At 44.8% G+C, this 22,455-nt stretch overlaps 1 long non-coding RNA gene across 1 annotated transcript; it reads right to left on the reverse strand.

Moving 5' to 3' along the window:
• Window positions 1–383: 383 nt before the first annotated feature.
• On the reverse strand, window positions 384–21,214 carry LOC120921791. Its single transcript, XR_005744979.1, has 2 exons — window positions 19,915–21,214; window positions 384–756 (listed from the first exon to the last, which is right to left on the reverse strand). It is a non-coding gene; the product is annotated as an uncharacterized LOC120921791 (long non-coding RNA).
• Window positions 21,215–22,455: the final 1,241 nt, after the last annotated feature.

Consider the following 22,455-nt stretch of genomic DNA (forward strand, 5'->3'; position numbering starts at 1 on the left):
CCTTATCATTGAACATGTTCGATTGCTTCTTGGAGCGGAAGGGGCATCACTTATATACACGAGTTATACTCGAACGGTAGGCTTAAATCCTTCCAATCTGTACAGTCCGAATTTGACCTACCTCACACCAGCTACTTCCAATATGCACAGATAGTACATTATTTACAAAAATTGGGCAATTTATGTCAGTACATTCACTCATTGGCTTGGGCCTTCTTGACCTCTCCAGTGCAACAGAAAAAAGGCATTTCCTTATTTTATAATCGGTTACAACAAAAGCGTATTTTCACTAAATCTTCTTCCCATCTACTTTGGGAAAGAGACCTACAGTGTTCTTTTACAGATGACCAATGGCACATGGCTTGTAAAGCCAATCAATCTGCTTCTAACTGCACCTCCCTATGGGAATTATCGACCAAAATTACCCTGCATTGGTATCTTACACCAGTGGTAATGTCCAAATTCGATTCCCAAACCCCTAACACATGTTGGAGGCTATGCCACGCCAAAGGAGACATATTGAATATATTGTGGAGTTGCCTCAAACTCACCACCTATTGGGAAAAAATGTTCACTATAATTTCTGACTTGACGCAGGTAACAACTGATCCAGCCTTAGCACTACTATCTCTGGGGATTGACAAATTCCAAGCCAATCTACGAAGAACTATAACTCACTTACTCTTGGCGGCTAGACTATCGATCACGAGAAAGTGGAAAGACTCTAATCCGCCATCTCCCAATGATGCTATTGACCTGTAGTGTTGCTCACGAATATTCGCATTGCGAATATTCGACTCGAATATAGCATATTCGAGAAATCGCGCTATATTTCGAAATTCGCGGTGAATATTCGCAATTCCGAATATTCGATTTTTTACAATTTTTTTTGGAATCAGATCACATCCTAGATATCTCCATCGACGTCTAAAAGCATTGCTGGTATCATTAGAGACCCTGGGCCGAGTAGCTGAAGCGTTCATTGAATTTTCCAGAAAGATCGCAATGCGATTATTCGGCAAACGCAATATCGCGCGATTATTTTCCTCGCCCCGATCTTCCGCATCAGAGCGATTTTTACAGTTTCATTTTTAAAACAGATCACATCCTAGTGATCTCCATAGACGTCTGAAAGCATTGCTGGTATGATTAGAGCCATTGGGCCGAGTAGCTGAAGCGATCATTTTATATTGCCGAATATTCGCAATGCGAATATTCGGCAATAGGAATATTGCGCGATTATTTGCTCCGCCCTTTTGCATCAGAGCCAATCAGAGTTCTCCTTCCACACTCGTCACAGGTTAGCAACCAATAGGAACCTGCCTGCATGGACATTATATAAGCTCACTCCCAGCACCATTTCATTGCAGATTCAGAAGCTTGCTATAGAGTGTGGAGGCTGTTTCTGTGTTCCTGGTTTCCTGGTTTCCTGTGTCTTTGTTCTTGATTGATTTAGATCATCACCAGCATTGCTATTTAGTGATTCCAGTGGATCTTTTCCAGTATATCAACTGCTTTTTTTCAAAGCAATAGACCCAAGAGCTTTTTTCAAAGCTACGTTTTGTGCTGTTTTGTGCTGTTTTTTTCATTTGTGTTACTGTTTGATCCTGCAATCCTCCCTGTTCAGTTATATTTGCAAGAGATTTCAGAACACATATTGATCTGAGCTTTATAAAAGAGCTTTTCTAAAAGCTAAGTTTTGTTCATCTTGTGTTACTGTCAGATCTTGCAGGTTCACTGTTCAGTGATATTTGATAGGCATCTCAGTTCAAATTTTGTTTAGTTTTCCCTAAAGAGCTTTTATAAAAGCTAAGTTTTGTGTTCAGTTTAGTTAAATTTTGTGTAGTAAGTGTACACACTGTTAGTGTACATTTATTTCATCTAGCTTAGCTTAGTGTGTGTTTAGTGTCTGTGTTTTGTGTTTAAAAAAAAAAAAAAAAAAAAAGTTAGTGTTTGTTTAGTGCTTTTTTTTTTTTTCTTTAATTTTGTAGTCCTTGTCTGGTGTACTACTTTTCTTATAGTTTAGTAGCTGTCTGTGTACGTCTTTGTCTGCGTGCCTGTCTTGTAAAAAAAACACAAAAACACATTTTGTTCACATTTTCCCCCCCAATAAAGTTTAACCCCCCCACACACATATCAGCAATTATGAGCGGCATCCGTGGCCGTGGCAGTAGGGGTAGGGGAGTTACTCCCAGTGCTGGATCGCTGCCAGCACGGGGTACCTCTCGTGCCCCTACTAGTGGTAGAGGATCGGGTGCAAGGGGAGTACGCCTGATCCGGGAGTTCTTCCCATCGGGCAGCCGCCCGATATTGCCATCTCAGGCTCAAGTAGTGGTGGACTACATGGGGCACAGCAGTGCCACTGAGTCGTCGGTCCCGACTCACAGTAGTACCACCATTACACCGTTGCCTGTACTACCCCCCCCCCAGCCCCCAAGAGTCCAGCATCTTACTGTTCGACAGCGACAGTGATAGGGATCTCTTGGGGGAGGCCATGCATCAGGCAGACCTCCAGCTCTGTCCTGATGGTCAGGACCTTTTTGAAGGGATGGATGAGGAGGATGGGATACCTGCTGGCAGTATCCCAGAGACATCCCTTCAAACTGGTGCTGCTGTTTTGGTGCAGGAAACAGCAGCACCTAGTCAGACCCAGGCGTGGGTGAGGGGACAGCGGAGCCAGGCTAGAGGCTCCATGTCACGTGGTTCCCTCAGACCAACACATCTCAGCCCTTGGTCTGACATCTCTGGGGGCGAAGAGGGTGACCCATCATGGTTGCCATCTGACGCGTCGGCTCACTACGTCAGTGACGACGGGGAAGGTAGGCACCCTGGTGAAACGGTGCGCCAGGTCACCACCAGGGAGACCATCGTCAGGGTCTCCACTGGTGATGGCAGCAGGAGGTGTCAGGAGGAGGAGCAGCAGCAGCAGCAGCAGCAGCAGGCAGCTCCACCTGTGCGCACCGAATCCCAGCAGGTGCAAGTAAGCGTCACCCCATCTGACAGGAGGGCGGTGCTGAAGTCACCTGTCTGGAATTTCTTTACCCTGGTGGCAGACAACCCTACCGTGGCCATCTGCCGGATTTGTAAAGTGAGGGTGAAGAGAGGGAAGTGTTTGGCTCGGGTGGGTACCACAGCCCTGAACCAGCACCTCAGGATAAACCACTGGGCGTTGTATGAGGAGATGAAGCGTGGTGGTGGTAGCAGCGCCACCACCACAAGTGAGCAGGGTACAGCAGCCCCTGCCACATCTTCATCTGTTTCCAGCAGGTCATGCCCCCCCGCTCCCTCTAGTAGAGGTACTGGTACCGGCAGCCAGACCTCTACTTCCACAGCACCCTCCACGTCTGTGTCCCGCACTGCCGTCCGGCGCCAGGCGTCGATTTCAGACGCCTTTGACCGCACCACTCCCTTCCCCCCTGGAGACCGACGTGTGCGTTCCCTCAATGGGCTCCTGGCAAGGGTTATTGCCCAACATCTGCTGCCCTTCAACATAGTTGACAGCAACCCCTTCAGGCAGATGTTGGAGCAGGCCCAACCCCAATGGCGTGTCCCCAGCCGCCATTTCTTTGCCAGGACTGGTGTCCCTGCCCTACACCAGCACATTGTTCAGAATGTAACCCTGTCGCTGGATCACGCTGTCAGCGACAGGGTTCATCTGACAATGGATGGCTGGACCAGCAGGCATGGGCAGGGACGCTACATCAGCTTCACGGCCCATTGGGTTTCCCTCCGAGGCGTCGGTGAGGGATCGTCGGCAACCGATCTTGTGGTGCCGCCCCGGGGTGTCCAGGGGAGAACTGCTGGTCTCCCTCAAGCCACTGTCTCCGCAGCTGCTGAGCCTCCCAGCAAGCGCCCCCGTAGCTACTCAAGTGTGGGGCACGTGCGCTGTCAGGCCGTGCTCCAGCTTGTTAGTTTAGGGGACCGGAGACACACTGCAGAAGAAGTGCTGAAAGCACTTCAAGCTCAGGTCCAGAAGTGGCTGACACCCCGAAGGCTCCAGCCAGGTATGGTTGTCTGCGATAACGGCAGCAACCTACTCGCCGCCCTCCATGCTGGCAGTCTGACGCACGTGCCCTGTCTGGCACATGTCCTCAACCTGGTGGTGCAGAAGTTCCTGCGCACTTATCCAGGGTTGAGTGACATTGTGGCAAAGGCGCGTAGGATTGCCAGCCACTTCAGGCGCTCCCCAACCGCTACCGCGTCCCTGTCCAAATTGCAGCGGAAGTACAATCTGCCCCTTCACAGGCTGATTGTGGACAGTGTGACGCGGTGGAACTCCACCCTCCACATGCTGAAGAGGTTGTGGGAGCAGCAAAGGGCGGTGAGGGAGTACCTGATGGAACTAGGCACTCAGAGGGCTTCACCACAACTCCCTTTCATCGCCTGTGCGCAGTGGGGGCAGATAAACCAGGTCTGCCAAGTGTTGTCCTCCTTCGAGCAGGCGACCAAGATGGTCAGCAGTGAGCAAATTGGCCTCAATAGCGTGCTGCCAATACTGTTCATGCTGGAGAGGACACTAGATCGCCTGCTCGAGGCTGGGGAGAGTGCCTTGGTGGAGCAGGAGGAGTCAGCAATGCTCCACCGAGACCAGGGCCAGGACCAGGAGGAGGAGGAGGAGGAGGAGGATGATGATGAAGAGGAGGAGGAGGTGGTTGCTGGTGTCGTCCCGGAGTCAGGGCCTGGTCAGGAGGGAGAGCCGGTGTTGGGGGCACCGATAGTCCGGGGGTTGGGCATGTCTGAGTTTGACCAGCAGCGCCTCAGGGAAGAAGAGTCGCACCTCATTCACCTGGCCAGCATTGAGGAGTCACAGCGGGCTGTGCTCTTCCCCATGGCTGCCCACATGCTCAGATGCCTCAGGAGGGACCCCCGGGTTAAGACCATCAAGACGAGGGATGATTTCTGGATGGCCACCCTTTTGGATCCCAGGTGCAAGGGGAAACTGGAGCAGTTCATCCCAGCCAGCCGGAGGCAGCACCGGATGGAGGAACTGCAGGCAGCCATTGTCAGACGGTTGGAGCAGGCAACTCCCCGGCCTCCAGTTGTCCCCCCTCATCTCACCCAGCAGGTGGCTGCACCCAGCTGCAGCCGAGCAGGGGACCTAATGGAAGAGATGAGGATGTTCTTCCAAACCGAGCGACCCAGTACCACCACCAGCAGCAGCAGCAGCAGTCACCACCAGCGGCTGGCCCACATGGTGGCAGACTACATGGCGTCCGTCGGTGCTTCTGACAGTATGAGCACCGACGGACGCCATGTAGTACTGGGTTGCCAGATTGGACACCTGCCGCGAGCTCGCTCAGTATGCGCTGGAGTTATTGTCTTGCCCCCCCTCCAGCGTACTATCTGAGCGGACATTCAGCGCGGCAGGTGGGGTGGTCACGGACAAGAGGACCCGTCTGTCCACAGAGTCCGTGGACAGACTCACATTCATAAAGATGAATGAGTCCTGGATCGGCGGTGACTTTCTGGCACCCGTCGTCGGTTCAGGGCGCTGAAGGGTCCCTTGCCATGCATTCCCTGATGAAGCCCCGGACCTGATGTATTTACAGTGCTGAATATAACTATTTCAACATCAGAGAAAATCAATGTTAATATTTGGTACAGTAGGCTTTCTTTGCAATTACAGCGGTCAAAAATTTCTTGTAGTTTTACACCAGCTTTGCACACACTGGAGGAGGGATTTTGGCCCACTCCTCCACACAGATCTTCTCTACATCAGTCATGTTTCTGGGCTATCGCTGAGAAACACGGAGTTTGAGCTCCCTCCAAAGATTCTCTATTGGGTTTAGGTCTGGAGACTGGCTAGGCCACGCCAGAACCTTGATATGCTCCTTACAGAGCCAATCCTTGGTTATCCTGGCTGTGTGCTTTGGGTCATTCTCATGTTGGAAGACCCAGCCTCGACCCATCTTCAAAGCTCTAACTCAGGGAAGGAGGTTGTTGCCCAAAATCTTGCAATACATGGCCCCGGTCATCCTCTCCTTAATACAGTGCAGTCACCCTGTCCCATGTGCAGAAAAACACCACCAAAGCATGATGCTACCACCCCCATGCTTCACATTAGGGATGGCGTTCTTGGCATGGTACTCATCATTATTCTTCCTCCGAACACGGTTAGTGAAATTATGATCAAAAAATTATATTATAGTCTCATCTGACCACATGATTTTCTCCCATGACTCCTTTGGATCAGTCAAGACAATTATGTCAGCAGTTATTTCACACCCTATATACTCTTATTAAGACTGCTGTACATCATGGCAACTCCTGCCCATGTGATATGACTCTGTATCAACTACTACTGTTAATACTACTACTGCTGCTTCTGCTGCTGCTGCTGCCCAGTCAAGACACCTATGTCAGCAGTTATTTGACACTCTATATACTCCTATTCCTACTGCTGTTCATGATGGCACCTCCTGCCCATGTGATATGACTCTGTATCAACTACTACTGTTAATACTACTGCTGCTTCTGCTGCTGCTGCCCAGTCAAGACACCTATGTCAGCAGTTATTTGACACTCTATATACTCCTATTCCTACTGCTGTTCATCATGGCACCTCCTGCCCATGTGATATGACTCTGTATCAACTACTACTGTTAATACTACTGCTGCTGCTTCTGCTGCTGCTGCTGCCCAGTCAAGACACCTATGTCAGCAGTTATTTGACACTCTATATACTCCTATTCCTACTGCTGTTCATGATGGCACCTCCTGCCCATGTGATATGACTCTGTATCAACTACTACTGTTAATACTACTGCTGCTTCTGCTGCTGCTGCCCAGTCAAGACACCTATGTCAGCAGTTATTTGACACTCTATATACTCCTATTCCTACTGCTGTTCATCATGGCACCTCCTGCCCATGTGATATGACTCTGTATCAACTACTACTGTTAATACTACTGCTGCTTCTGCTGCTGCTGCCCAGTCAATACACCTATGTCAGCAGTTATTTGACACTCTATATACTCCTATTCCTACTGCTGTTCATGATGGCACCTCCTGCCCATGTGATATGACTCTGTATCAACTACTACTGTTAATACTACTGCTGCTTCTGCTGCTGCTGCCCAGTCAATACACCTATGTCAGCAGTTATTTGACACTCTATATACTCCTATTCCTACTGCTGTTCATGATGGCACCTCCTGCCCATGTGATATGACTCTGTATCAACTACTACTGTTAATACTACTGCTGCTTCTGCTGCTGCTGCCCAGTCAAGACACCTATGTCAGCAGTTATTTGACACTCTATATACTCCTATTCCTACTGCTGTTCATCATGGCACCTCCTGCCCATGTGATATGACTCTGTATCAACTACTACTGTTAATACTACTGCTGCTGCTTCTGCTGCTGCTGCTGCCCAGTCAAGACACCTATGTCAGCAGTTATTTGACACTCTATATACTCCTATTCCTACTGCTGTTCATGATGGCACCTCCTGCCCATGTGATATGACTCTGTATCAACTACTACTGTTAATACTACTGCTGCTTCTGCTGCTGCTGCCCAGTCAAGACACCTATGTCAGCAGTTATTTGACACTCTATATACTCCTATTCCTACTGCTGTTCATCATGGCACCTCCTGCCCATGTGATATGACTCTGTATCAACTACTACTGTTAATACTACTGCTGCTTCTGCTGCTGCTGCCCAGTCAAGACACCTATGTCAGCAGTTATTTGACACTCTATATACTCCTATTCCTACTGCTGTTCATGATGGCACCTCCTGCCCATGTGATATGACTCTGTATCAACTACTACTGTTAATACTACTGCTGCTTCTGCTGCTGCTGCCCAGTCAAGACACCTATGTCAGCAGTTATTTGACACTCTATATACTCCTATTCCTACTGCTGTTCATGATGGCACCTCCTGCCCATGTGATATGACTCTGTATCAACTACTACTGTTAATACTACTGCTGCTTCTGCTGCTGCTGCCCAGTCAATACACCTATGTCAGCAGTTATTTGACACTCTATATACTCCTATTCCTACTGCTGTTCATGATGGCACCTCCTGCCCATGTGATATGACTCTGTATCAACTACTACTGTTAATACTACTGCTGCTTCTGCTGCTGCTGCCCAGTCAAGACACCTATGTCAGCAGTTATTTGACACTCTATATACTCCTATTCCTACTGCTGTTCATCATGGCACCTCCTGCCCATGTGATATGACTCTGTATCAACTACTACTGTTAATACTACTGCTGCTGCTTCTGCTGCTGCTGCTGCCCAGTCAAGACACCTATGTCAGCAGTTATTTGACACTCTATATACTCCTATTCCTACTGCTGTTCATGATGGCACCTCCTGCCCATGTGATATGACTCTGTATCAACTACTACTGTTAATACTACTGCTGCTTCTGCTGCTGCTGCCCAGTCAAGACACCTATGTCAGCAGTTATTTGACACTCTATATACTCCTATTCCTACTGCTGTTCATCATGGCACCTCCTGCCCATGTGATATGACTCTGTATCAACTACTACTGTTAATACTACTGCTGCTTCTGCTGCTGCTGCCCAGTCAATACACCTATGTCAGCAGTTATTTGACACTCTATATACTCCTATTCCTACTGCTGTTCATGATGGCACCTCCTGCCCATGTGATATGACTCTGTATCAACTACTACTGTTAATACTACTGCTGCTTCTGCTGCTGCTGCCCAGTCAATACACCTATGTCAGCAGTTATTTGACACTCTATATACTCCTATTCCTACTGCTGTTCATGATGGCACCTCCTGCCCATGTGATATGACTCTGTATCAACTACTACTGTTAATACTACTGCTGCTTCTGCTGCTGCTGCCCAGTCAAGACACCTATGTCAGCAGTTATTTGACACTCTATATACTCCTATTCCTACTGCTGTTCATCATGGCACCTCCTGCCCATGTGATATGACTCTGTATCAACTACTACTGTTAATACTACTGCTGCTGCTTCTGCTGCTGCTGCTGCCCAGTCAAGACACCTATGTCAGCAGTTATTTGACACTCTATATACTCCTATTCCTACTGCTGTTCATGATGGCACCTCCTGCCCATGTGATATGACTCTGTATCAACTACTACTGTTAATACTACTGCTGCTTCTGCTGCTGCTGCCCAGTCAAGACACCTATGTCAGCAGTTATTTGACACTCTATATACTCCTATTCCTACTGCTGTTCATCATGGCACCTCCTGCCCATGTGATATGACTCTGTATCAACTACTACTGTTAATACTACTGCTGCTTCTGCTGCTGCTGCCCAGTCAAGACACCTATGTCAGCAGTTATTTGACACTCTATATACTCCTATTCCTACTGCTGTTCATGATGGCACCTCCTGCCCATGTGATATGACTCTGTATCAACTACTACTGTTAATACTACTGCTGCTTCTGCTGCTGCTGCCCAGTCAAGACACCTATGTCAGCAGTTATTTGACACTCTATATACTCCTATTCCTACTGCTGTTCATGATGGCACCTCCTGCCCATGTGATATGACTCTGTATCAACTACTACTGTTAATACTACTGCTGCTTCTGCTGCTGCTGCCCAGTCAATACACCTATGTCAGCAGTTATTTGACACTCTATATACTCCTATTCCTACTGCTGTTCATGATGGCACCTCCTGCCCATGTGATATGACTCTGTATCAACTACTACTGTTAATACTACTGCTGCTTCTGCTGCTGCTGCCCAGTCAAGACACCTATGTCAGCAGTTATTTGACACTCTATATACTCCTATTCCTACTGCTGTTCATGATGGCACCTCCTGCCCATGTGATATGACTCTGTATCAACTACTACTGTTAATACTACTGCTGCTTCTGCTGCTGCTGCCCAGTCAAGACACCTATGTCAGCAGTTATTTGACACTCTATATACTCCTATTCCTACTGCTGTTCATCATGGCACCTCCTGCCCATGTGATATGACTCTGTATCAACTACTACTGTTAATACTACTGCTGCTGCTTCTGCTGCTGCTGCTGCCCAGTCAAGACACCTATGTCAGCAGTTATTTGACACTCTATATACTCCTATTCCTACTGCTGTTCATGATGGCACCTCCTGCCCATGTGATATGACTCTGTATCAACTACTACTGTTAATACTACTGCTGCTTCTGCTGCTGCTGCCCAGTCAAGACACCTATGTCAGCAGTTATTTGACACTCTATATACTCCTATTCCTACTGCTGTTCATCATGGCACCTCCTGCCCATGTGATATGACTCTGTATCAACTACTACTGTTAATACTACTGCTGCTGCTTCTGCTGCTGCTGCTGCCCAGTCAAGACACCTATGTCAGCAGTTATTTGACACTCTATATACTCCTATTCCTACTGCTGTTCATGATGGCACCTCCTGCCCATGTGATATGACTCTGTATCAACTACTACTGTTAATACTACTGCTGCTTCTGCTGCTGCTGCCCAGTCAAGACACCTATGTCAGCAGTTATTTGACACTCTATATACTCCTATTCCTACTGCTGTTCATGATGGCACCTCCTGCCCATGTGATATGACTCTGTATCAACTACTACTGTTAATACTACTGCTGCTTCTGCTGCTGCTGCCCAGTCAAGACACCTATGTCAGCAGTTATTTGACACTCTATATACTCCTATTCCTACTGCTGTTCATCATGGCACCTCCTGCCCATGTGATATGACTCTGTATCAACTACTACTGTTAATACTACTGCTGCTGCTTCTGCTGCTGCTGCTGCCCAGTCAAGACACCTATGTCAGCAGTTATTTGACACTCTATATACTCCTATTCCTACTGCTGTTCATGATGGCACCTCCTGCCCATGTGATATGACTCTGTATCAACTACTACTGTTAATACTACTGCTGCTTCTGCTGCTGCTGCCCAGTCAAGACACCTATGTCAGCAGTTATTTGACACTCTATATACTCCTATTCCTACTGCTGTTCATCATGGCACCTCCTGCCCATGTGATATGACTCTGTATCAACTACTACTGTTAATACTACTGCTGCTGCTTCTGCTGCTGCTGCTGCCCAGTCAAGACACCTATGTCAGCAGTTATTTGACACTCTATATACTCCTATTCCTACTGCTGTTCATGATGGCACCTCCTGCCCATGTGATATGACTCTGTATCAACTACTACTGTTAATACTACTGCTGCTTCTGCTGCTGCTGCCCAGTCAAGACACCTATGTCAGCAGTTATTTGACACTCTATATACTCCTATTCCTACTGCTGTTCATGATGGCACCTCCTGCCCATGTGATATGACTCTGTATCAACTACTACTGTTAATACTACTGCTGCTTCTGCTGCTGCTGCCCAGTCAATACACCTATGTCAGCAGTTATTTGACACTCTATATACTCCTATTCCTACTGCTGTTCATGATGGCACCTCCTGCCCATGTGATATGACTCTGTATCAACTACTACTGTTAATACTACTACTGCTGCTTCTGCTGCCCAGTCAAGACACCTATGTCAGCAGTTATTTCACACCCTATATACTCTTATTAAGACTGCTGTTCATCATGGCACCTCTTGCCCGAGTGATTTGACACTGTATTGTCAATGTCTACTACTACTATTACAGCTCAGTCAAGACACCTGTGTCCCAATTTTTTGGTACACTATTGACTACTATGACCACTACTGATGCTGTAAAGTATTCCCCAAGTGTTTTTATGCTATGTATTACTATTACCACTACTGCTTGTAAATCATGCCTGTGTGATACTTAGTGGGAATGCTTTAATAAGCATTCCTAGTATGGATACCCGTAAATGTATTAATCTTAATTAGTGTGAATGCTTTAATAAACATTTCCAGTATTGATATCCGTAAATTTAGTAATCTTATTATTCCTTAAGTTTTTTGGTTCTGCGTAACTTCGGCATACTTTCAACTATTGAGACCATTCAACTGTAAAAATGTTCGTCTCGTTCAGCTAATGATGGGACTTCTTCAAGTTTTTTTCTACTTTTTACACTTTTATAAATTTTAAGCTTTTAGACCCTTTTTTTAAACATTGAAGTCAATGAGAACATCCTTTTCCCCTTTGAATTCACATGCCATGCCAAAAGTTTCAGCTACTTCATACTTTCACTTACAGACACTGAAAAAACTTTAAAGCGGTCACAAAATATTTAGCTATCCGGCTATGACTTTTCAAATCGTTATCGTTTACAATTTTTTGGTGAAAACGCAATTTACGTTTTGCGAATTTTTCACAAAAATGCAATAGGTTATAATGTAATCCTATGGAGGGGATTTAGAGTCTGTCAGGTGACCTTAACATTGGAGATCTTTGTAATTAAAAATATCTTTACAAAAAGGGGAAACAAATTGGTCTCACGCCCACAAGATCTACTTTTCATACACAATTTTTAGATCAAAACGTAGCTATGCTTGTCTGGTTTATGGCAATGTGACCAATTCTGCGATACGTATTTTAGTTTTAATTATTGGAGCAACAGCCAGAAATTATGTCTCATAGACTCTCATGTGAAATTATCTAAAAAATGTTGCTGCAGAACTCACAAAGACGCTCTTTTCTAAATCGCAGAAATGGCCACATTTTTAAGTTTATCTACATAAATTTCATATCGATGCGTTTACAAGGGCCGTGTATTTCAAACGGTGTAGTCGTTGTATCAATTGCATGTACGTTTGAGGATTTATTAAGCTTTGTTTGGAGGCTTAAATCATGTATTAGATCTGTGAATTAAAAGCGTTTGTAATGTTATTTCTTTCCATAAATAACTTTCCTGACCTCAGTGCAATATTCCTCCTCACTGACCTGGGGGGGAGGGGAAACCTATTGAGGGGGGAGGGGCGACCAGGAAGTCAGCATACTCTATACTTTGCAGATAGAGAAAGAAGCTGTGTGTCCTAAAGATAGTGTAGTGGTTATGGTGAATGTCTTTGGCAAGGGGCTCACCAATTAAGCTATTCAGCATTCCCACTCGCATTTTCCTCAGGAAATGCATTGTCTAGTTATATTATATTTTAATACTCCTGCTGCTGCCTCCATGCTGAGTAAAGCTTCATGAGCTTTCTGGCACAGCGGATCCACCAACAGCCTCCGCTACAAGCTACCAGACCGGACTACCAGACCGGATCTAAACAGCAAGTGTAACTATAACAATGAACCTTATGTTAAACCCTGTTTTGCGGCATTTATACTGCAACCATTGGGCTGACTGCAAGAGCTCATCTGCATTCTCTCTCTTTCTTGCTCTCCCTCTCTCTCTCTTTGTATATATATATATATATATTGTTGCTTTTGTTATGTTCATTTTTCAACAGTTTATTTTGTGTTCGTCGTGTCTGTGTCGTGTGCTTTAGTTTGTCCTAGGTTAATGTTAAATAAAATAATAGTATAAAATGTTTTTGCTTATTATGAAGTTAAATGTGTTGATGTTGATTTGTTTGATGTGAAGTTAGATGTGTTGAAAAACCTACAACTCTATCTCAAAAAGAAATGAAACATTTCCAAAAAATAAGTTTTTTTAATACAAAAATAAATTTAAATATAGCTCTCAATCCGTTTTTGAATGCGGTGCATTTCCGCAATCTGACCCGATAGCTGCTGCTCTAGCAGAGCATTTTGTTGGTTGAGGTAGCTCATCTTACGCTGGTTCTGAAGGATCTTCTGGTGCGTCTTTTCAATGAGTATATTTTGCCTCTTCAGATCTCTTGATGCTTTTAGGATATAATAAAAAAACATTTGGATTTCAAATAACGTTACCAAATAAATAAATATTTTTTTTTGCTTATTAATCAATCATTATCATGTGTATACACTTGTTATGTGTCTAACACATCCCGGGAGTGCAGAATTATTAGGCAAATGAGTATTTGGACCACATCATCCTCTTTATGCATGTTGTCTTACTCCAAGCTGTATAGGCTCGAAAGCCTACTACAGATTAGGCATATTAGGTAATGTACATCTCTGTAATGAGAAGGTGTGTGGTCTAATGACATCAACACTCTATATCAGGTGTGCATAATTATTAGTCAATTTCCTTTTCTTTGGCAAAATTGGCCAAAAGAAGGATTTGACAGACTCTGAAAAGTCCAAAATAGAGAGATATCTAGCAGAGGGATGCAGCACTCTTAAAGTTGCAAAGCTTCTGAAGCGTGATCATCAAACAAAAGAAGCGTGTGGAAAAACAAAGGTGCAAAATAACTGCCCATGAACTGAGAAAAGTTAAGCGTGCAGCTGCCAAGATGCCACTTGCCACAAGATTGGCCATATTTCAGAGCTGCAACATCACTGGGGTGCCCAAAAGCACAAGGTGTGCAATACCCAGAGACATGGCCAAGGTAAGAAAGGCTGAAAGACGATGACCACTGAACAAGACACACAAGCTGCAACGTCAAGACTGTGCCAATAAATATCTCAAGAAAGATTTTTCTAAGGTTTTATGGACTGCTGAAATGAGAGTGAGTCTTGATGGGCCAGATGGAAGAGCCCGTGGCTGGATTGGTAAAGGGCAGGGAGCTCCAGTCCGACTCAGACGCCAGCAAGGTGGTGGTGGAGTACTGGTTTGGGCTGGTATCATCAAAGATGAGCTTGTGGGGCCTTTTCGGATTGAGGATGGAGTCAAGCTCAACTCCCAGTCCTACTGCCAGATTATGGAAGAGACCTTCTTCAAGCAGTGGTACAGGAAAAAGTCACCATCCTTCAAGAAAAACATGATTTTCATGCAGGACAATGCTCCATCACACGTGTCAAAGTACTCCACAGCGTGGCTGGCAAGAAAGGGTATTAAATAAAAAAAAGTAATGACATGGCCTCCTTGTTCACCTGATCTGAACCCCATTGAGAACCTGTGGTCCATCATCAAATGTGGGATTTACAAGGAGGGAAAACAGTACACCTCTCTGAACAGTGTCTGGCAGGCTGTGGTTGCTGCTGCACGCAATGTTGATGGTGAACAGATCAAAACACTGACAGAATCCATGGATGTCAGGCTTTTGAGTGTCCTTGCAAAGAAAGGTGGCTATATTGGTCACTGATTTGTTTTTGTTTTGTTTTTAAATGTCAGAAATGTGTATTTGTGAATGTTGAGATGTTATATTGGTTTCACTGTTAAAAATAAATCATTGAAATGGCTATCTATTTATTTTTTGGTTAAGTTGCCTAATAATTCTGCACAGTAATAGTAGTCACCTGCACACACAGATATCCCCCGAAAATAACTAACACTAAAAACAAACTAAAAACTACTTCCAAAAAAATTCAGCTTTGATATTAATGAGTTTTTGGGGTTCATTGAGAACATGGTTGTTGTTCAATAATAAAATGAATCCTCAAAAAATACAACTTGCCTAATAATTATGCACTACCTGTATACTTCTAGCATCAATACCATATTATGGTTATACAATCTGACAGGTGCGCTTTATATGTTGTCCATTTTTATATCTACATTTTGTTGTTGAAATGTTATTAATCATTGTGCACATATTTACCTTCCTGAATGAGGCTCACAGGACCGCTCTCTTCCTCCTGCTCTTCTGCTTGAGAAGTTGGGGTGGTGGGGGGGGGAAGCTCCTCAGCTTGCTCCTCAACAGGAGCTGGGGTTGGGGAGTGGGAGGGCCCTGGCTGCTCCTCCTCATCCATGTCCTCCTCTGCCGCATCCTCCTCTGCCGCATCCTCCTCCTCCTCCTCATCGGCCTGGCGCCTTCTGCGCTTGGCGCGGACAACTGGCATTGGAGCTCCTATAATAACACAATGTTCATATATTATAAAAATGTTTTCTAATGACGTATGCAAATTCTGTGTACTGTGCTGTATTGTATATGAATACAAATTGATTTATATAGACAGTTAACCAATGGGACAATGTTATATTAAAGGGTCTTGTGGGCACTACAGGGGACTGAGCGTGAGCTGGGATGCAACCATGTTAAAATGAGCTGTTTTTGTCTCCTTTGTTTTGTTCAGACCATCTCATGTTAAAAAAAGGGCCTGATGGAGCACACGGGATTACTATAACAACCCCACTCCTAACACAGGAATTTAGTGGTAATCTATATATATAAAACTCAACGTGTGTGTGTGCATAAATGTATGTATGTATGTATGTATGTATGTTCCAGCATCACGTACAAACGGCTAAAGATATTTATATGAAACTTGGCACACAGGTTACTTATATGTCAGCCACAAACATAGGATAGGTGGTTTAAACCTTACCCACCCCCACTTGCCATGGTCGGGGTTTTTCTTTAAAGTCCCATGCAAAGCAATGGGAAAATTATGTTCCCACATAACTTCTGTGTTCCTGTCTGCTGCCCCATGTCTTTTTTCAACAGTACTATGAATACCTTGGCCGGTGGTGATATATGTTAGCACAACATGGCATCTTGGTTAACAACATCTGACCTTACATGAATTACATATGACCTTACATAACTGTCACCAAAGGAGCTGCGGTGGCTCCACGCGATTGCCACTGCACTGACAACTGATTCACCTCTGCAGCTAGGGGTTCGGATCCCGCTCTCGGCTACCTGTGAATTGAGTTTGGTGGTCTCAGCCCCGCCACTGGTGGGTGTGCTATGCGAGGTTGGGTTGGGAGGACCCCCTCACACCCGCCATTGCCAACCGGGGCATGGAGAAAGGTGGCAGATTGCCTCTGGGGGAGGCCTCCCAACTCCTGCAGGCCGGCTCCTCTCTCTTTCGAGTTCACGCACAAAATACACTTTTTTAAAAAAAAACATAACTGTCAACAATAACTTACCTGGATGATATTTAGCCCGAAGACGTCTGACATTACCCATTTGGCGCCTCTTGAGGTCAGACCACTTCTTAACAATGGCCTTGTGGTCATGTTGGCCGCCAAAGTCAGCGATTAGGGCGCTGACCACAGCCCTTTTCTGTGGCTGCCGCCGCAGGTCATCATATCCTGTTTCCAGGAACTTCTGCAAGATGAAGAACAAAGTATATTGTAATACTTCTGTTGACAGCCTTATGGATATATGACGTAAATGTATGCTATTCAACAATTGGAAGCATTCTCGCCTTATTAATCAATGACAGGGGTAACATGAAAGATTTTATATCCTGCCATTTCGGTCGCCACCTTTTTTGCATAAATATAGCAGCCATTATCATTTGCATAATTATGAATATATTATTAACAACACAGGATACACGTATAGGGGAGATATGCGTTGCTAACTCTTTTCCCTGTCAGGAGCCTAACGCCCCGGGGGGTCAGAGACGGGACCTTTTTCGGAGGACCACTGACGTATGTACCAGTCGCAGTTTTTTGTGATGTCACTCTTTAGGTGTGTGCACATTTTTCACTGCATCCGGGTGGAGTTTTTGGGTTGTGTTTTGCACGCCACAGGCTTTTCAACAGGAAAAAAACAGCTGGAGGCAGAATGGTTGCAAAACACTACGTGTTTGTTACTTAACTCTGGGTTTCAAGACCAGTCCACCTCCAGCTGTTGCAAAACTACTACTCCCATCAGCCACGGTCTGTCAGTGCATGCTAAGAATTTTACTTTTGCTGCATTTAGGGTGCCACAGTTTAGAGACCCGTGCATAAAGGCCTGAAAAATGGGGGCCTGCAGAACTTACAATACTAGAAGTGCCAGCATTCCCAGGCATGCTGGAAGTTGTAGTTCTGCAACATCTAAAGGGCAATATGTATTCGAACGTCCTTGGGCCTTGAGGACACTGAAGTCAGGACGTTCACATACGTCCTATGTCCAAAAAATTTTTAAATTCATTATGCTAAATAACAAGGAAAAGTGCCAATATACACATTTGCCAACCAGGGTGTCTGCAGCTGTCCAGGCATGCTGGGACTTGTAGTTTTGTAAAAGCAGGAGACACATTTTTTGTGAAATACTAATATATGATCATATATACTAACTTTTAAACTAGACTTAAATGCTGGGCTGGGCTGGGACTTGTAGTTTTGTAAAAGCAGGAGACACATTTTTGGTTAAATACTAATATCTGATCATATATACTAACTTTTAAACTAGACTTAAATGCAGTTGAAGATGATGAAATAACAGTGGTCAAAATACTTACACAAATCAGCAACTTTTCCTCAGACTTAGTGAAATTGCTTCCAACCATGTTGCTGTGTGATTGCGCTGCGATCATAAGTTGGAAACTGGCAAGGCTCCAGGAAATGGTCGCGTGTTGTTCGCGTGTTGATTGCGCTGCTTGGACCGAGATGGGTCCATATGGCTTCGGCTGTATGGACCACAGTAACTCTTTTCCCTGTCAGGAGCCTAGGAGCCTAACGCCCCGGGGGGTCAGAGACGGGACCTTTTCGGAGGACCACTGACGTATGCAACCGTCGCAGTTTTTTGTGATGTCACTCTTTAGGTGTGTGCAAATTTTTCCTTGCACCGGGTGGAGTTTTTGGGTTGTGTTTTGCACGCCACAGGCTTTTCAACAGAAAATAACCAGCTGGAGGCAGAATGGTTGCAAAACACTACGGGTTTGTTACCTAACTCTGGGTTTCAAGACCAGTCCACCTCCAGCTGTTGCAAAACTACTACTCCCATCAGCCACGGTCTTTCAGTGCATGCTAAGAATTTTACTTTTGCTGCATCTAGGGTGCCACAGTTTAGAGACCCGTGCATAAAGGCCTGAAAAATGTGGGCCTGCAGAACTTACAATACTAGAAGTGCCAGCATTCCCAGGCATGCTGGAAGTTGTAGTTCTGCAACATCTAAAGGGCAATATGTATTCGAACGTCCTTGGGCCTTGAGGACACTGAAGTCAGGACGTTCGCATACGTCCTATGTCCAAAAAATTTTTAAATTCATTATGCTAAATAACAAGGAAAAGTGCCTAAATACACATTTGCCAACCAGGGTGTCTGCAGCTGTCCAGGCATGCTGGGACTTGTAGTTTTGTAAAAGCAGGAGACACATTTTTGGTTAAATACTAATATCTGATCATATATACTAACTTTTAAACTAGACTTAAATGCAGTTGAAGATGATGAAATAACAGTGGTCAAAATACTTACACAAATCAGCAACTTTTCCTCAGACTTTGAGAAATTGCTTCCCACCATGTTGCTGTAATATTGGGAAACTGGCAAGGCTCCAGGAAATGGTCGCGTGTTGTTCGCGCAATTGCGCATGCGCAATCGAAAAATCGCAATCGCAATATGTATTTTGGTTAAAATATCATACATATTCGATTTCAGAGTGCTGCTACAGCAGTTTTCGAAATATCTGCAATAAATTTCGCATTCGCATGTTGCGATATTTCGATAAAATATCAGGAATATTCTGAGCCAATCAGAGCGCTCCTCCAGCATATCTCGAAATTGCGCAATAAATATCGCATTCGCATGTTGCGATATTTCGATAAAATATCACGAATATTCTGAGCCAATCAGAGCGCTCCTCCAGCATATCTCGAAATTGCGCAATAAATATCGCATTCGCATGTTGCGATATTTCGATAAAATATCACGAATATTCTGAGCCAATCAGAGCGCTCCTCCAGCATATCTCGAAATTGCGCAATAAATATCGCATTCGCATGTTGCGATATTTCGATAAAATATCACGAATATTCTGAGCCAATCAGAGCGCTCCTCCAGCATATCTCGAAATTGCGCAATAAATATCGCATTCGCATGTTGCGATATTTCGATAAAATATCACGAATATTCTAAGCCAATCAGAGCGCTCCTACCGCAGTTATTAAAAAAAAATCGCAATTATTTTCGCATTCGCAATAGCGAAAAATCGCATTCAATTAATTTCGATAAAATATCACGAATATTCGAATTTAGCGAATATATCTCGAATATTCGAATATATATTCGAGATATATCGCGAAATCGAATATGGCATATTCTGCTCAACACTATTGACCTGACCAACCTTCATAACATGTATGAGAACATTTTAGCATCATCCCTAGATTCTCTACATACATATACGATCCACTGGGCTCCATGGAATCTCTGGTATGATAACTTGGCATGATATACTTCACTTTATTTATTTCACTTATTTGTTTATAGAATAGTTACTACTCATTGAAGGGGAGGACACCTCCTGGACACTACGAGTCCCCTTGGGGGTGTTCGGGAGGATTGAGTCCTCCAATTTACTGTTGTTGTTGCAATTTTGAATTAACTCTACAATTCTCTAGGAGTTTTTCTATCATATATGTGCGAATGTTTGCTGTGTTCATTTTATCTGGAAAGCAAAAGACAATCCGCGCTATACCCCTAGAAGGTGATAATGAACAATATGTGAATACGTAGTGAAAAATTTAAATGTGACAGTGCTGCACCTCAAAACAAAAGAAGCCTAATATTGGGCTCCAAACAACATATATAACAAGGGAAAAAAGTGCGCTACTGAATGTACAATACAATGTGACTAATAAGTGGGCGAAATGTCCCTGGAAAAAAAAAGGCTGAACAAAGTCCTATCCGGGAGACATCTAAGGGTTAATTCACAGAACTTTGACTCTTCTCAATGAGTACTGCTGCAGATGAATTGGCTGGCAGAAAACATCAATCCTGATGCATCAAGAAAAGGATGGCCGCTTACCAGAAAGTTGGACCCACTAGGGGTCAGTCGGGCACTCAGTGAAGATGTCGATCGCTGCATCCAGGTGACTGTTCCAGTGCTACCTTCTCCAGGACACTCAGGAACCAGGACGTTGAATTCCCCACCTAGTGGAGCCTAGCATCGCTGACGTCACCACGCTCACCAGCTGATTGGTCTGCACCGAAGCTGGATGTCACTACACACACGCTTTTTTCAATCTCAAGGATTTTTAAGTGTGCAGTGTGTTTGAACTGTTTTAAAGTTGATGTCAGTATGTCACTAACTGAATAAACGCCACCTTTTAATGGAAACCACTGCAATGTCTCCCGGATAGGACTTTGTTCAGCCTTTTTTTTTTCCAGGGACATTTCACCCACTTATTAGTCACATTGTATTGTACATTCAGTAGCGCACTTTTTTCCTTTGTTATATGTGTTCATTTTATCTACCTGCCACTTTATCTATGTACTCGCAAATGTATACTATTTCACCTCATGTATAATGTACCACACTGTCTTATTATCTACTACTGTATAACTTTAAAATTATTAATAAAAATCTATTGAATTAAAAAAAAAAAGATCAGCCATGGAGTATATCTGAGGTGTATATCAGGGTGTGCTTCTTCCCCACATGAGAACTCTGATGTCCAGCAACATTCATATACAAGACATTTCCCACACTCACTAATACACCTCAAGGGTTGTGTGGGATCCCTGATGTACAGGAAGACAGGACTTCAGTGAGGAACAATTCCCTCACTCAGGACAGGAATACGGCTTCACCCCTGTGTGAGATCTCTGATGTCTATAAAGATGGGACTTCCGTGAAAAACATTTCCCGCACTCAGGACAGGAATGGGGCTTCTCCCCCGTGTGAGATCTCTGATGTATGTAAAGATTGGACTTCCGTGAGAAACATTTCCCGCACTCAGGACAGGAATGCGGCTTCTCCCCCGTGTGAGATCTCTCATGTGTATAAAGATGGGACCTATCTGAAAAACATTTCCCGCACTCAGGACAGGAATACGGCTTCTCCCCCGTGTGAGATCTCTGATGTGTGGAAAGACTAACCTTCTGTGAAAAACATTTCCCGCACTCAGGACAGGAATACGGCTTCTGCCCCGTGTGAGATCTTTGATGTGTGTAAAGATGGGACTTTTCTGAAAAACATTTCCCGCACTCAGGACAGGAATGCGGCTTCTCCCCCATGTGAGATCTCTGATGTCTGGAAAGACTAGCCTTCAATGAAAAACATTTACCACACTCAGGACAGAAACATGGCTTTTCCCCCGTGTGAGATCGCTGATGTATGGAAAGATAGGACTTCTGTGAAAAACATTTCCCACACTCAGGACAGGAATACGGCTTCTCCCCCGTGTGAGATCTCTGATGTGTGGAAAGATAGGACTTCTGTGAAAAACATTTCCTGCACTCAGGACAGGAATACAAATTCTGCCCCGTGTGAGATCTCTGATGTCTGTAAAGATGGAACTTCCTTGAGAAACATTTCCCGCACTCAGGACAGGAATGCGGCTTCTCCCCTGTGTGAGATCTCTGATGTCTGTCAAAACTGGATTTCCGTGAAAAACATTTCCCGCACTCAGGACAGGAATACGGCTTCTCCCCCATGTGAGACATTTTATGAATATTAAGATTGGATTTAGAAGGAAAACACTTCCCGCACTCAGTACAGGAAAAGCCCTTCTCTGTTGGAAGGACGGCACCGTCCCGCACAGTCTGAGGTTCCTCAGGATAAGAGGAATACGATGGTCCGGCACCGTCCCGCACAGTCTGAGGTTCCTCAGGATGAGAGGAATACGATGGTCCATCTACACTGTGTGGTGCCGGA

Source organism: Rana temporaria (genome assembly GCF_905171775.1).
Source record: "Rana temporaria chromosome 4 unlocalized genomic scaffold, aRanTem1.1 chr4r, whole genome shotgun sequence".
Classification (NCBI taxonomy): domain Eukaryota; kingdom Metazoa; phylum Chordata; class Amphibia; order Anura; family Ranidae; genus Rana; species Rana temporaria.